General features: G+C 30.4%; 1 protein-coding gene and 1 long non-coding RNA gene across 2 annotated transcripts in view; one reads left to right on the top strand and one right to left on the bottom strand.

The window, feature by feature from the left end:
* Positions 1 to 6536, bottom strand: part of LOC115876245 (calcitonin gene-related peptide type 1 receptor-like) — a 95278-nt gene extending 88742 nt beyond the window's left edge. The window contains exon 1 of the mRNA XM_030891949.1: positions 6196 to 6536. The gene's annotated coding sequence lies outside the window, so the exon portion shown is untranslated. The remainder of the gene's footprint in view (positions 1 to 6195) is intronic.
* A 3527-nt stretch (positions 6537 to 10063) lies between these two features.
* LOC115876243 lies at positions 10064 to 12252 on the top strand. The gene is made up of 2 exons (XR_004049120.1): positions 10064 to 10280; positions 11894 to 12252. It is a non-coding gene; the product is annotated as an uncharacterized LOC115876243 (long non-coding RNA).
* Positions 12253 to 13106: the final 854 nt, after the last annotated feature.

Genomic DNA, 13106 nt, shown 5'->3' with positions numbered 1-13106 from the left:
TTGGTATTCCTGTTCTATTAAATCTCTAAGGATCCGTCCGTATAATCGACTTAGGGTACTTGTTACTGATATACCTCTATAGTTGGAGCACACTTGTTTATTTCCCTTTTTGTGGATTGAGAATATATAGGCGATTTTCCACTCTTTTGGTATTGGGGCGCCGTTCAAGAATCTATTTATACACCAGGTTAAGGCTTTAAATAGTTTTTCTGTTCGCATTTTACCAATTCTCCTGGAATATTCTCCGGTCCCGGGGCTCTGTTATCTTTCAGTGCTGCCACTGCCTTTTTCGTTTGCGGTATGTCGATGTTAATAACTTCTCCGGAAATATTTATCTCTGTGGGTGATATTGTGGCGTATTCCTGCCTATTTGCCGTTAAGAGTTCTTCGTAGTATTCCTTCCATTTATTCATTAGTATTAATTGTAGCTTGGCCGTCTGTTTTTCTGAGGTTTTGACTTGGTTTATGAACTTCCATTACGCGGCACACTTCCTTCCTCCCCATTTTTTATATTCATTTTGGTAAATTGATTCACTTTTAGGTGGAAGGAACGCTTGTCGTGCTTCTTCGTTTTTTTTAATATTTCCTCCATTTTAATGAAATACAACAACGGTCAATTTATAAATAGAGTAAAATCCCAGAGCGATCAGGCATAACTTTTTTTCACAAGCATGAAACCTTAGGCTCTCAGTAATGCTCTCGTGTGCTTTGAATACCGGCGTGTTTGTGGGGTTCGCCCTGTGACACCTTGGCCAGGTGAGAAAGGTAACTAAAAGAAATAAATGAACTTTACTTATTTTTACATGTCTGATTTTTACATATATGTTATTGAGACAGCTATTATAAAGTTATATTTAATCAGTCAGACAAGTTGTAATGACCAAACATCCTCTAAACACAAAAATTAGCCGTGACTATGAGCGCGGGAGAACTATGCGTTTCCGAGTAAAGTATTTAAATATTTTAAAAATACTTACTGCTTTCTATTTAATATTGCTGCTCCAATTTTTACCAAAAACTTTTTTTACGTAAAAAGTCACGGAATGTCAAAAAACTCCCAGATACCAATTTTCATCCAAATATTCTTGTTACTTCAGAAATTATTTGGAAGAAATCGAAATAAAAATGACATTTCTACACCCTGTATCTCCAAAACTAAGCATTTTAGGACATACATTTATACGAACTTTTTTACTTATTTTTATCTGTAGAATATGCTGCCGAAATTTCCGGAATACAGTTCGGGCCACCTTGTAGAAGTAAATTGTGTTCAATTAACTGATTTTGGAATATTTCGACACCCTGTATATTTTCAGTTCAGGAAGCAACACGGTATGGTCACAATCTGGGTCCTAGAATCAATAAACATTAGAAAATCGAACATAGAGAATATTTATGTTGGTTTCGATGACTGTAAAGCTAACTAATGCATTTTGACGTCTCGAAATTTATCAAATTCGTCAGTAAAACTCATAATTTTAAGAGTTTTCGATCTTTGGCGAGGTGCCATTGGATTTGGAACTGCTACATTTACAGTTTTTACGATTGTATTGTTTATAAACATGTTGTTACTATTTATTCAAATAACGACCATCTGAAAATTTAATTTCATACAATTTTATTGAAAAAAACAAGCTCTCTGATTTCGTACTGACTGACAGTGAACTGAATTGAGAGTTTTTCATTGCCAATCTTTTGTATGGACGACTGATTGACCGAACCTCTGGAATGATTAAGACCGATCGATTTGAAAGTCATTTCTTCTCTATATTTTTGTTTACATTTTGATTCAAGTATTTTCTACATACTTTAATATCTATTAAGATGTAATCTGTCAAGCTACTAAGCTACTGACAGCTACTTAGCTGTCAATTTCGGAAAATAGATGAGTTCGAAACCAAATTTATTTAAAAAAAATGTTTTGACATAATTTTTTTCGTTAATTTTTTCGATATTTCAGTAATTATTCTGTTATTTTCTTATTCTCTTACAGAAACTGTCAAAGAAAACTGCGGGTCGCACGTATGCCGGGAATAACCAAGAAAGACCGTCCACCGGTTCCCATTAGAACACCGAAGTTAAGCGACGTAAGGCGATACTAGTAGATGGACGGGTGACCAGTTCGAAACTCTGTATCGTGCCAGCGCCGACAAGTCCAATAAAGGCAAAAGTGTAAAATCTATTGACAAACACTGCTCCTTCACGCCGGTTCGAGGCCGGATGAGATCGGATATCTCGTGAGTAAGAGTTGATTTAGTCATTTGCCAACTCGGTAGGTCATTGACCATGATATGGCCGAGGACCGCGGTTCGGATTCCGCCTAAACAAAGTAGACCTCGTCCAGATTAGCCGTGGCAGCGAAAAGGAGACGTTAACTGAAATCTTTACTTTTTTTCTTTAAATATGAGGGAGGTACACCATAATTGGAAATGGTTGAATAAGCTGAAAATAACCAGACAACTTTCATAACCACTTTAAGTATATTTACTTTCCATCATATAAAATTCTTTAACAATTGCTTTAAAAGTGTACTTTATATCAAGTGGTTCACTTGATGATAAAAATGTCTTTACCTTTCCCTGTGTTTGAACTTTTAAAAACTCTATCTCTGATAAAAAATGTTAAAAGCTATCTTATTGTTTCCGAGTTAATAAAAAGCACTCGTTAAAATATAGAATAAAAAATATGAAGCAACAATTAAAACATTTAATTATTATTAAACGGAGAAGACAAAAAATAATCAACCTATCAAAAAATTTAAGAAATTTTTTTTAATGATATCCAATCTAAAAAAATGCAGTAGTTACAAGATCATTATAGACATTTAAGTACCTTTTTACTTAGTTTTTTTTTCGAATTTTAAAGAACTTCAAAGTTTTAAACGAACTTTCCAGTTCTCCTTTTAGTTTGAAATCGATTACTTACGTTAGAATCTAATAGCTTTTAAATTAGGATAAAAACTCATCTAACGTCATAAAATAAAAAAAAATTAATTATATATTCTACTAATTTAGAGAGAGAAATATTAAAAACGCTAACAAGCTAAAAATAACTAAATAATTATAAAATATAAAAAAGAGTTTCTTCGTTTTGTCTAATTATATTATTTTAATTATTATAAGTTTCAGTTTTTAGAAAATTAGAAAAAATAATAATCAGTCTGCTATATAATTTTTTTTTAAAGTGGGAGCTAAAAATAAATACTTCATTTTATACAAAAATAAGTTTTCTTTCTGGATACTTCATTGACAAAACTATTAGCATATTTTACCATAAAATATCATACACTACGCTGCAGCATATTATTTCTTGCTATTATCTATTTTTAAACTATTTTTCAAAAATAGTCTCCTTAATGAATATTTAAAAGATCTAAAGTGAAGATAAGCTAGTTCTGTATATTCTTTGAAAATCATTGTATCATTTAAAGTAATTTCAGCTCCTTCAAGGCATGAAATAAGAGCACAATTCAAGAAACAAAATCTATGACAATGATGACGAGATGAAAAACAATTAGAATAAATCATGAAAATCGGATAAAAAATAAGATAAAACTTGACAAAAATACCTGCAATTTATTCATAAATTAAATCTATAAACAATTATTCACATTAAAAATAATTATTTATACATTTTCAATTAAGTTCAAATCTAAATAACAATAATATTTTAATTACAACTCTGTACATTAAATGTATGAATTTCTCAATAAATTTCGACCATGCATATTATAAATTTTTGTTCAATTATTGTTTAGAATATATTTGCACTGAAATTACTTAGTCAACAGATTAATTTGACTGTTTTATAAAACAATCACACAGAAAAAGATGTTTTGGGCACAATAAAAAAATATAAATTAAGAATTTTACGGTTGTCAAAAAATGGTTTTGCCTTATTGTGATTCATCATTGATGTCAGTCAATTAATAGTATTTTGGTGAGTACAGAATACCAATAACTCAACATTTAATTGTTGTAGCAATTTAATAGGCAGTAGATCCTTCCTATTTTAGGGATGTAAACGAGTAGGTAATAGGTAATAAAATTTGATGTATGTATGTAGTTAGTTTGATTAGAAGATAATGTGAAATAAAATAACAAAGTCCCCATATACAAGCTAGCTTTTTGTCAGTTTTTTTTTCAGGAAACGTGGGAACAAATTTTTATAACAGGGGCTTATATTTATAGTCCTATTTCCAGGAATGTTTTGCGAAATGTTTTACGAAATATTTCCAGAAATATTTCCTAAAACGTTTCGGGGATAGTATGGCGGCTGTTTTATAATTAATTATAATTAATATTGTTTTTCTCAAAAAAAAATGAGTTTAAAAGATACCATTTGGTCTATTTCTGTTTTTGAGCATGACTCAGTTAAGGTATACTCTGCTTTTTTTTTCAGGTATTTCGACAGACGATGACAGAAGAAATGCAGATGACGTCCCATACCAATCTATTTATTTTACTAAAAAAAGTTTTATGATTTCTTTCGAAAATCGACATCTATGAAACTATGAACCCTTCCTGGACACAAACGGTACATTGTGAGACAGGAAATTGTAGAGAGAAACAAGCCCTATAACATAGGATGCAACATTTTAATGAACAGTGCTTTCCATAAAATCAATAAAATGAAAAATATACGAAATAATATACATGTTCTGATTTCTTTCGAAAATCGACATCTATGAAACTATGAACCCTTCCTGGACACAAACGGTACATTGTGAGACAGGAAATTGTAGAGAGAAACAAGCCCTATAACATAGGATGCAACATTTTAATGAACAGTGCTTTCCATAAAATCAATAAAATGAAAAATATACGAAATAATATACATGTTCTGATTTCTTTCGAAAATCGACATCTATGAAACTATGAACCCTTCCTGGACACAAACGGTACATTGTGAGACAGGAAATTGTAGAGAGAAACAAGCCCTATAACATAGGATATAACATTTTAATGAACAGTGCTTTCCATAAAATCAATAAAATGAAAAATATACGAAATAATATACATGTTCTGATTTCTTTCGAAAATCGACATCTATGCAAATATGAACCCTTCCTGTACACAAACGGTACATTGTGAGACAGGAAATTGTAGAGAGAAACAAGCCCTATAACATAGGATACAACATTTTAATGAACAGTGCTTTCCATAAAATCAATAAAATGAAAAATATACGAAATAAAATAAATGGACCGATTTCTTTCGAAAATCGACATCTATGAAACTATGAACCCTTCCTGGACACAAACGGTACATTGTGAGACAGGAAATTGTAGAGAGAAAAAAGGACAATTTTTTATCAATTAGCAAATTTGAAAAGAAAAACATAGAAGTTTACTACTAAACTGAATTTATGATTTAAACATCATTTGTTAACACGCAAAGCTTCGGAAACTAATCAAGATACCGGGGTTTTCTACACAGGCGTTTGTCAAGCTTCAAATAACGCAACTTTTGTCTCATTTAACCAAATACGTATATCTATTGTAGTTTCCGAAATACCAACCTACGTAACAAAGAAATCCTAAAATTATTTTGCCCACGGAGTTGGTTGACAACTCCTCTAAGTAATAATATGCCAAGAATTTAATTTAGTGTATATACTTAGTCGATTAAAGGTATTTAATCTCGCAAAATGGTTAAATACCAAATTTTTACAATACCTAGAGACAAAAAATTATGTCCTAAATCATTCAGTAATATAATTTTACAATAAAGTTATAATTAATAATTTGTCAGAGAATTGCTACTCTTAAAATGCCAGATTTTCAAAATAATTGTGGTCATTTTATTTTTATTATTTATTAAGTACATGGCAGTAATAATTTATATAGGGTGTCCCACTGCACTTATTTTTTGGGTACTAGGTATATTTCGATCACATGCCCATTTCGATCCCAGGATCTAAGATTTTTTAGCGAAAAAAAACTGTTGAGAATATAGTACTTTTCGAAAAAATTTTTTTTTTAAATTTTTAGTTAAAAAAACATAATATCTTGTAAAATTCCGGTGGTTCTAAAAATTTAGATTTGTTTTTAATTTTGAAAGAAAATAACTCAGTTATTTTTTACCTATTTGAAAAACGGTAAAGAGAAAATATGTGGCTTTTATCAAGATATACCAGCCCTAAAAATATGTGCACTTATTTAAGATTCACCCTGTATAGTCAAAAAAATCATACCTGCAAAACTTTATACCAAAAAGTTGTAAAAAGTAATCAAATAACAATTTTTCTCTCAAACTGCCCACAACAGAACAAAAAACAGTTACTACATTCGACACTTAAGTTTGTTCAAATATTTACTGTGAGTTTTTTTTATCTTTAATATGACAGAAAATGCAAAGATTTTACTTTATTAAGTCAATTTTTTCGGTCACTAGAACTATTTTGATTCAAATTAACCAATTTTTTGGAGTATACGCGCTTTTCTCTGCTGTTTTCATTGGAAAAACGGCGAGTTTGCGAACGAACCGCGCTGGGAAATGCGTGGAAAGCGTCGTGTGGCGGGAAAGCGCTTTCAGCGTGACCGTCGACCGGCGTTTTCCGAGAAAACTGAGCGAAATTTTCGACAGCGCGGATTTGAGCATCATTTGGATACTTGCGCGTCTTTTCACATACGAAAAATTCATTTTTCTCACTAAAAAAGCAACGATATCTGTCAAATATATCAGTGCTTTAAGTAAAACACCTGAGACATGTAATAAAGCACCTAAGTAAAGTCTTCTAAGTCTCTATCAGTGAAAATTTCAAAATAATTGCATTATCAATATATTATTATATTTAATTTTTTATGATTTTATTAGTATATTATTCAATGAGCATATAATGGTGGCTGTTATTCACGCGGATGAAGTTCACGACACGCGCCGCAGGCGTGTTTTTTTAACAAAATTAACACCAAAATTGGGATTATTTATGTAGTTTATGTAGTTTTAAACTAGATAGTGTAGATGGCATTCAAAATTAAGAACTATGTTGGATAACAATATGGTAGTAAAACGTATTTCGATTGTTAGAGAACTTAATGGTACTCCTCTGAGTTGGAACACAGAAAAATAGGTATAAGTAATTTAAGTACCATGTTTTTCACTTGTTCTGTTCAGTTCTAGGTACTGTTTTCTTTTATAATGTTGGATATTTTCTAGACAATATTAGGTTGAAGTGATTACTTTGTTTTTTATTCCTTTTGACTTAAAGTTGTTTTATTTATTACATAGTTGAAAGAAAGAGTTTATTTTTATTGAACAAAGCTTCAACCAAACATGTTTAAAATACAGTTTTAAACAGTTTCAATCAAATGTTTAAAACAAGTAATGGTGTCTTAAACACGTTTAAAACACTTGTTTATAAAGAAACGCTTAACAAACTTTTTAAAATGGTTTAACAAAATTATTTTTAGAACTTTTTTGTTATATATGTTTGTTAATACAGAACACCTTATCACTGAGTGCGACGAGACGACGACCGTTCGTGCCATGAACTTTGGTACGGCTGATGTCAAGGATGAAGAGCTGACCTCTGTGGAACCGTCTTAGATACTGGCTTTTGCTAAAGCCCTGAGACTGTATGATGAGTTATAGCTCGGTATAACTCAAGAAAGCGGTAAGGTCGCGGTGACTAACTACCCTCCCAAACATTCTACATTATAGTGTTATTTTACTATTGAAACACCAAAGGCTCCAACTTAATTTTATTAAAAACATTTTCTTGGATTAAAACTACAAAGCTTGACCAAAAATCCGTATAAAATATAACACACTTCCACTTCCACTTCTAATCAGAAATATGCTATACCTATTTTTTAATACAAACATCAAAGAACCATTATAAACAAGCTCCAAAGTGATCAATAACATTCATTAAAAAGTCAGAAGCGTTCTTAAAAAAATAAATGAGCTTTTGGATTCACGATCAATAACACCGCTTTTCGAAATTGATTTGTTATGGAATTTTATTTCGAAAAATTATTCCACTATAAGATGACCCAGTCTTGTAAAAAAATTATAAGTAGATACTGTAGATGATTTGACTTAGTTTTTTTTTAAATTACTAACTGACCCTAAAGTAAATACCCTAAGGAAATATTCTGCAGATAATAATTATGAAAATGTTATAATTAGGTAATAGTTATAAATAAATAAATGCCTTTATTGTCAACAAATTTTTCAATTTGTAGACAAAGGTAAACTAACAAACAAAGTAAAAAAACAAGGTACACAAACAAACAAACAAAAGATAATACAAAACATTATACAAATAATATTGTCGGTCTTATTGTTAAAATAAACATTTATAAATGTTTACAATGTCAAACAACAAAAAAAAATAATATTCAAAAATATTTAACTAGTTTATTGTCAAATATCAATGACCTCTAAATAAATTCATTTTGATGTCATTAGTAAATATAGCAATAGCAAACATTAGACCAGTGTTTACAAGATCAAATTCGATTTTCAAAATATAATTCATTTACGGCGTAGAAAGTCTTGTCTAGTAAATAAGAGTTCAATGCTTTGCGAAATGAAAAAAATGATGTTATGGATTTGATTTCAAATGGCAGGTGATTGTGCATTTTTTTGAGTTGTATAATATTGAACTTTAACTAACTCTGAGCGAGGGGTAGGTAGATAAAGATCTTGCTCCGCATTCCTGAGTGGATAAGTGTGAGATGGCCTTTCTTGAGAAGCTGATACATGTTTACGTATTAGGCAAACGGATTCAAATATAAATAAGGAAGGAAGAGTCAATATTTTTAATTCTTTAAAAGTCCCGGCAATGAGTTCTGCTGTTTAGTCCCAGTGAATATCGAACAGCTCTCTTCTGGAGCTTGATAATGCGGTCAAATTGAGTCGCACAACACGTACCCCAGAATGGAAGGGCATACCTGAGGTGCGACTCAAAAAGTGCATAATAAACAGTTCTAGCCACTGACAAGTTAAGCTCCTTAGAAACAGACCTTAATGCAAAACAGGCAGAGCTCAATTTTTTCGACAAAGCTTCGATATGTCCCATTTCAGAAAATTGTCCACAACAAGCCTTAAGAATTTTACAGATTTTACGACGTCAATGGTGGTGTTGTTAAGTACAAAAGGCTGCAACGAGTTTTTATACGATAAAGCTTTAGTTTTAGAAATGTTGAGACTCAGGAGGTTCGAATCGCACCAAGATTTAATGGGATTTATCAACAAAAAAATAATTTAAAAGATACCCTTTGGTCTATTTCTGTTTTTGAACATGACTCTGTTAAGGTGAGGTGATAATAGCTTTGAAGTGGCGAAATATTATCCAGAAAAGTTTATATTCCTAAAACTCCTTTAAATATGAAAACAAATCTAGCCTTGTGTATTTTAAGTATGTTATGAGCTCACAACATTTTTCTTGTAAAGAGATCCAAAACAAACTAACATTTGGACATATACATTAAGCGTTAAAATATATAGTGTAAAATATCAAAAAAAGTAAAATTATAAATCACTTCTCAAGGATAGATACATTTTACAATCACTTATTATACAGTTTACTATACCGGGAGACAAAAAAAGCGTTACACACATCCAAGGATACTATAAGAGATAAGGATAGTTCGATTCCTATCTTCCTGCACTGTCAGTTTTTTTACGTCATCTACTGACCGAGTTGAAGTTGGCGCTAAAGATTTTAGACCATAGACTTAGAATAAAATATAGACTACACTATTTACATTTAAGCGCGGTCCAATATTAATTTTTGTAAACATGTTTACTCCTGGGTGCAGCTGACCTCGGCCGTCTGAGTCTTTCGCCTCCAGCCTATGTTGTCACGTCTAAAATATTATTAATATTTTTTTTGTTGTTATACACATATATTGAGATATTAAAACTGTATTTTAATAAAGTAGTGTTTAATAGTAGAAAGATGTATTAAATAGTCCCTATACTACTAAATTATAAGTCGGAGACTATTTAAAAATGACAAATTCTTTACAATTTGGCAACACCCATCAATCGCCGGGTCGCCTGTTCATTCTTTATTCTCTCGTAGTAGAGCCATAGTAGAGGTAAAGCACGTGTCGTAAAACCTTTGTCACAGTTTCTCCATGGCTATTTTATTGTTTTTATTGGATGTTTTGATTTTGTATTTTTTTGGATTCGATTTTCTTAGTGTGTAGTGTCGGTTTAGTGTTTATTTTGATTACTTTTTATTTAAAAACTATAAAACATGGTTCGTCAGTGCCAAATTTGTAAGAAATTGGACTATTTAAGTCCTGGAACAACATTCCACAGGTAAGTCAAATTTACTATTTTGGCGTCAGTGGCGTTGTAGAAAGGCGCTTATTTAGATAATAATTTAGTAAATTATAAACCCTGGAAAATCTGTATTTTTTATATTTATCATTTACGTAAAGGTTCTTACTAACCTCGTTATTAATATAACGAGTAGATACATTATTAAGTACATAAGAAGTAGACACATTATTTTCTTGGGCATTGGTTAATTTAATGCTTTTTTTTATGAAAAATGTGTTTCTTTTTATTCTAAAACCATCCTTAGAATCTAAAATAACATACAGGAATTCCAGAATGATATTCCATTATGAAACAACAATTTTTAAGGCTTATTATAAACTATAAACAATCGAGAAAGTCGAAAAAATTACAAGCTACCAAACATTTTAAAATACCAAACATTCCTTATTTTTTTTCAAGACTAAAATATTTTACAAACATTACTTTTTCCCTATAGTTTCACATCAGGTATAGAAATAACTACGTTTTTATGATAGGGTCACCATTATGATAACAAAAATGACGAACAATGGTCCAGAAATGTAAACAAGTACATATTTTTTGTAAATATTTTTCTTACCGCTTGCATTTTTGTCCATTATTATTTCACAAATTATACAGGGTTATGTAAACCAGGTAGATATTTCGTTTTTTTTATATTAAACAAAGATAAAATAAATATGCCATTTTAAAATTTATCCAGTACTTACCTAGAGTTTTTTCTTTTTTTTTCTCGACTGTTAATCTATTATTAATTTGTAATACCGTATGATCGAAAAAAACGGCGTCCAGTTGGCTTGGAAAAAACCATCGATACATACTCCATATAATTTTACATATAAAATGACAGCGATCTTCATTTCATAGCCATCGCTGACGCCGTTTTTTTTCGATTATAAGGTATAATTTTCATTTTTTCTTTTATAATGTAATATCACTTAAGTAATATCACATATAATCTGAAGATAGTTTTAGAATTAACCAAAACGTAAATCTTTAATAAAACAATCTGTTATTATTTGCCATATATGTATGTATCCAAGAAAATAATTTACATATTATTATTATATGTTTTACTGTTTTTTATCTTTATTTGAAACTCAGAAATGTTGCATTGGCTTTCTAAAAAAATGAACTTGTAAGTTTTTAAAATGCTTCGTTTCGGAGATACAGGGTGTAGAAGTTTCATTTTTATTTCGATTTTTTTCCAAATAATTTCTGAAGTGACGTCAATATTTGGACGAAAATTGGCGTTTGGGAGTTTTTTGACATGAAAAATTAGATTTAGATGTCAATTTGACTTTTACTAATAGGGGGCGCCACCTACATATTTTTTAAGTTATTTGAAGAGTAATACTTTTTGTCTGTATCTATATAAAACTACTGAGAAAAATTTACATTTCCAACGTTTTTTACTTAATAAGGTCTCTTGTTGACACTCGCCACAAGTATAGTTCTCAAGATATTTGGAAACGAATTAATCAATACATTCTTCATAAATTATTTGGAAAAAAGCGAAATAAAAATGAAATTTCTACACTCTGTATCTCTGAAACGAAGCATTTTAGGACATAAATTTATACTATTTTTTTTACTGATTTTATTTGCAGATTATGCTGCCAAAGTTTCCTGAATACAATTCCGACCACTCTGTATATCAAGATATCCCCCATTACGTACTAGTTTTTCTTAATAATTTTCTATACATTTTCCAACGCCAAGATGTACCAAGCGCATACAAATACATCAAGCTTCAAACAAGCTTGCACGTTGACAGTAATACCTACAGTAATATTGTATTATATTAATGTAATATTTTTGAACCAATGTTCAATATTACTGTAGTAATACTGTTTATACTCATGCCTTTTATATTTGTTTGAATTTGGTGCATATTTCCATTGAATAAAGTATAGTCACCATTACCATTATTATACTTACTCTATAATAAAGACAGTAACGAGTTAAATAAATGTAGTTTTCATTTTATTCACTTCCTAAAAGCTTGCTTTAATGGAACAGATTCCTGTTTTTTCTAATTTACATAATAAGACATCACTTTTACCGGAAAAAAAAATTAAACAATTATAAAGTTTTTTCTCTTTCTGTTCTATTATATCTATAGAATAGATCCTGTTTTGATTAATATTAGAGTTGTAAATGTTTGACTAAAATTAATATTTTATTAAATTAATAATTTATCATCAATTTCAAAAATTAAATAATTTCGATTATTAAAATTTCTTCTATAACACGTACTTTATTATTTTTATCGTTTTTAGACTCTAAGACGTATTTTTTTTCTAAGTCCTAACTTTTGCTTTATATTAAACTATTTTCTTTATCCTAAATCTTAATAATATAAAAAGTTTAAATACGATATATTTTTAATTGAATTATAGCTTCATTAAAATTAAAAAAATACCCGCCTATGATACGGAGAGTGCAGGTGCACTGAAGAAACAAAAGACAGTGTTGCGTTGGGCGGCAGAGCCGTCAGGAAACGACCGTTACGACGGAGACAGCCTATCTATCGCTCGTGTCGCACTCGTTAGAGCCAAAAACAATAACACAACAATAACAAGACGTTGTCTGTCCGCATCTTCCAGCTATTTATGAATGAGATGCTCAGTCTATATTTTATTCTAAGTCTATGTTTTAGACAGTGACAGTTATTTTTGCATTTGACGGACGAGCGCACAGTGCGTTGGAAGATAAATTTAGCGGGACAAAAGCGTTTGGTTAGAAATAAGCCAAAAAATGTGTACTGATAAGAATAAATAGTAGACATTCCAATTGATACAAAAATGAATGAATATTCTT

The sequence above is a fragment of the Sitophilus oryzae genome, unplaced genomic scaffold (assembly GCF_002938485.1).
Source record: "Sitophilus oryzae breed Bouriz unplaced genomic scaffold, Soryzae_2.0 scaffold_1430_pilon_pilon, whole genome shotgun sequence".
In the NCBI taxonomy this organism is placed as follows: domain Eukaryota; kingdom Metazoa; phylum Arthropoda; class Insecta; order Coleoptera; family Curculionidae; genus Sitophilus; species Sitophilus oryzae.
The sequence above is the reverse complement of the archived record's forward strand: the minus strand, read 5'-3'. Positions and strand labels throughout refer to the sequence as shown.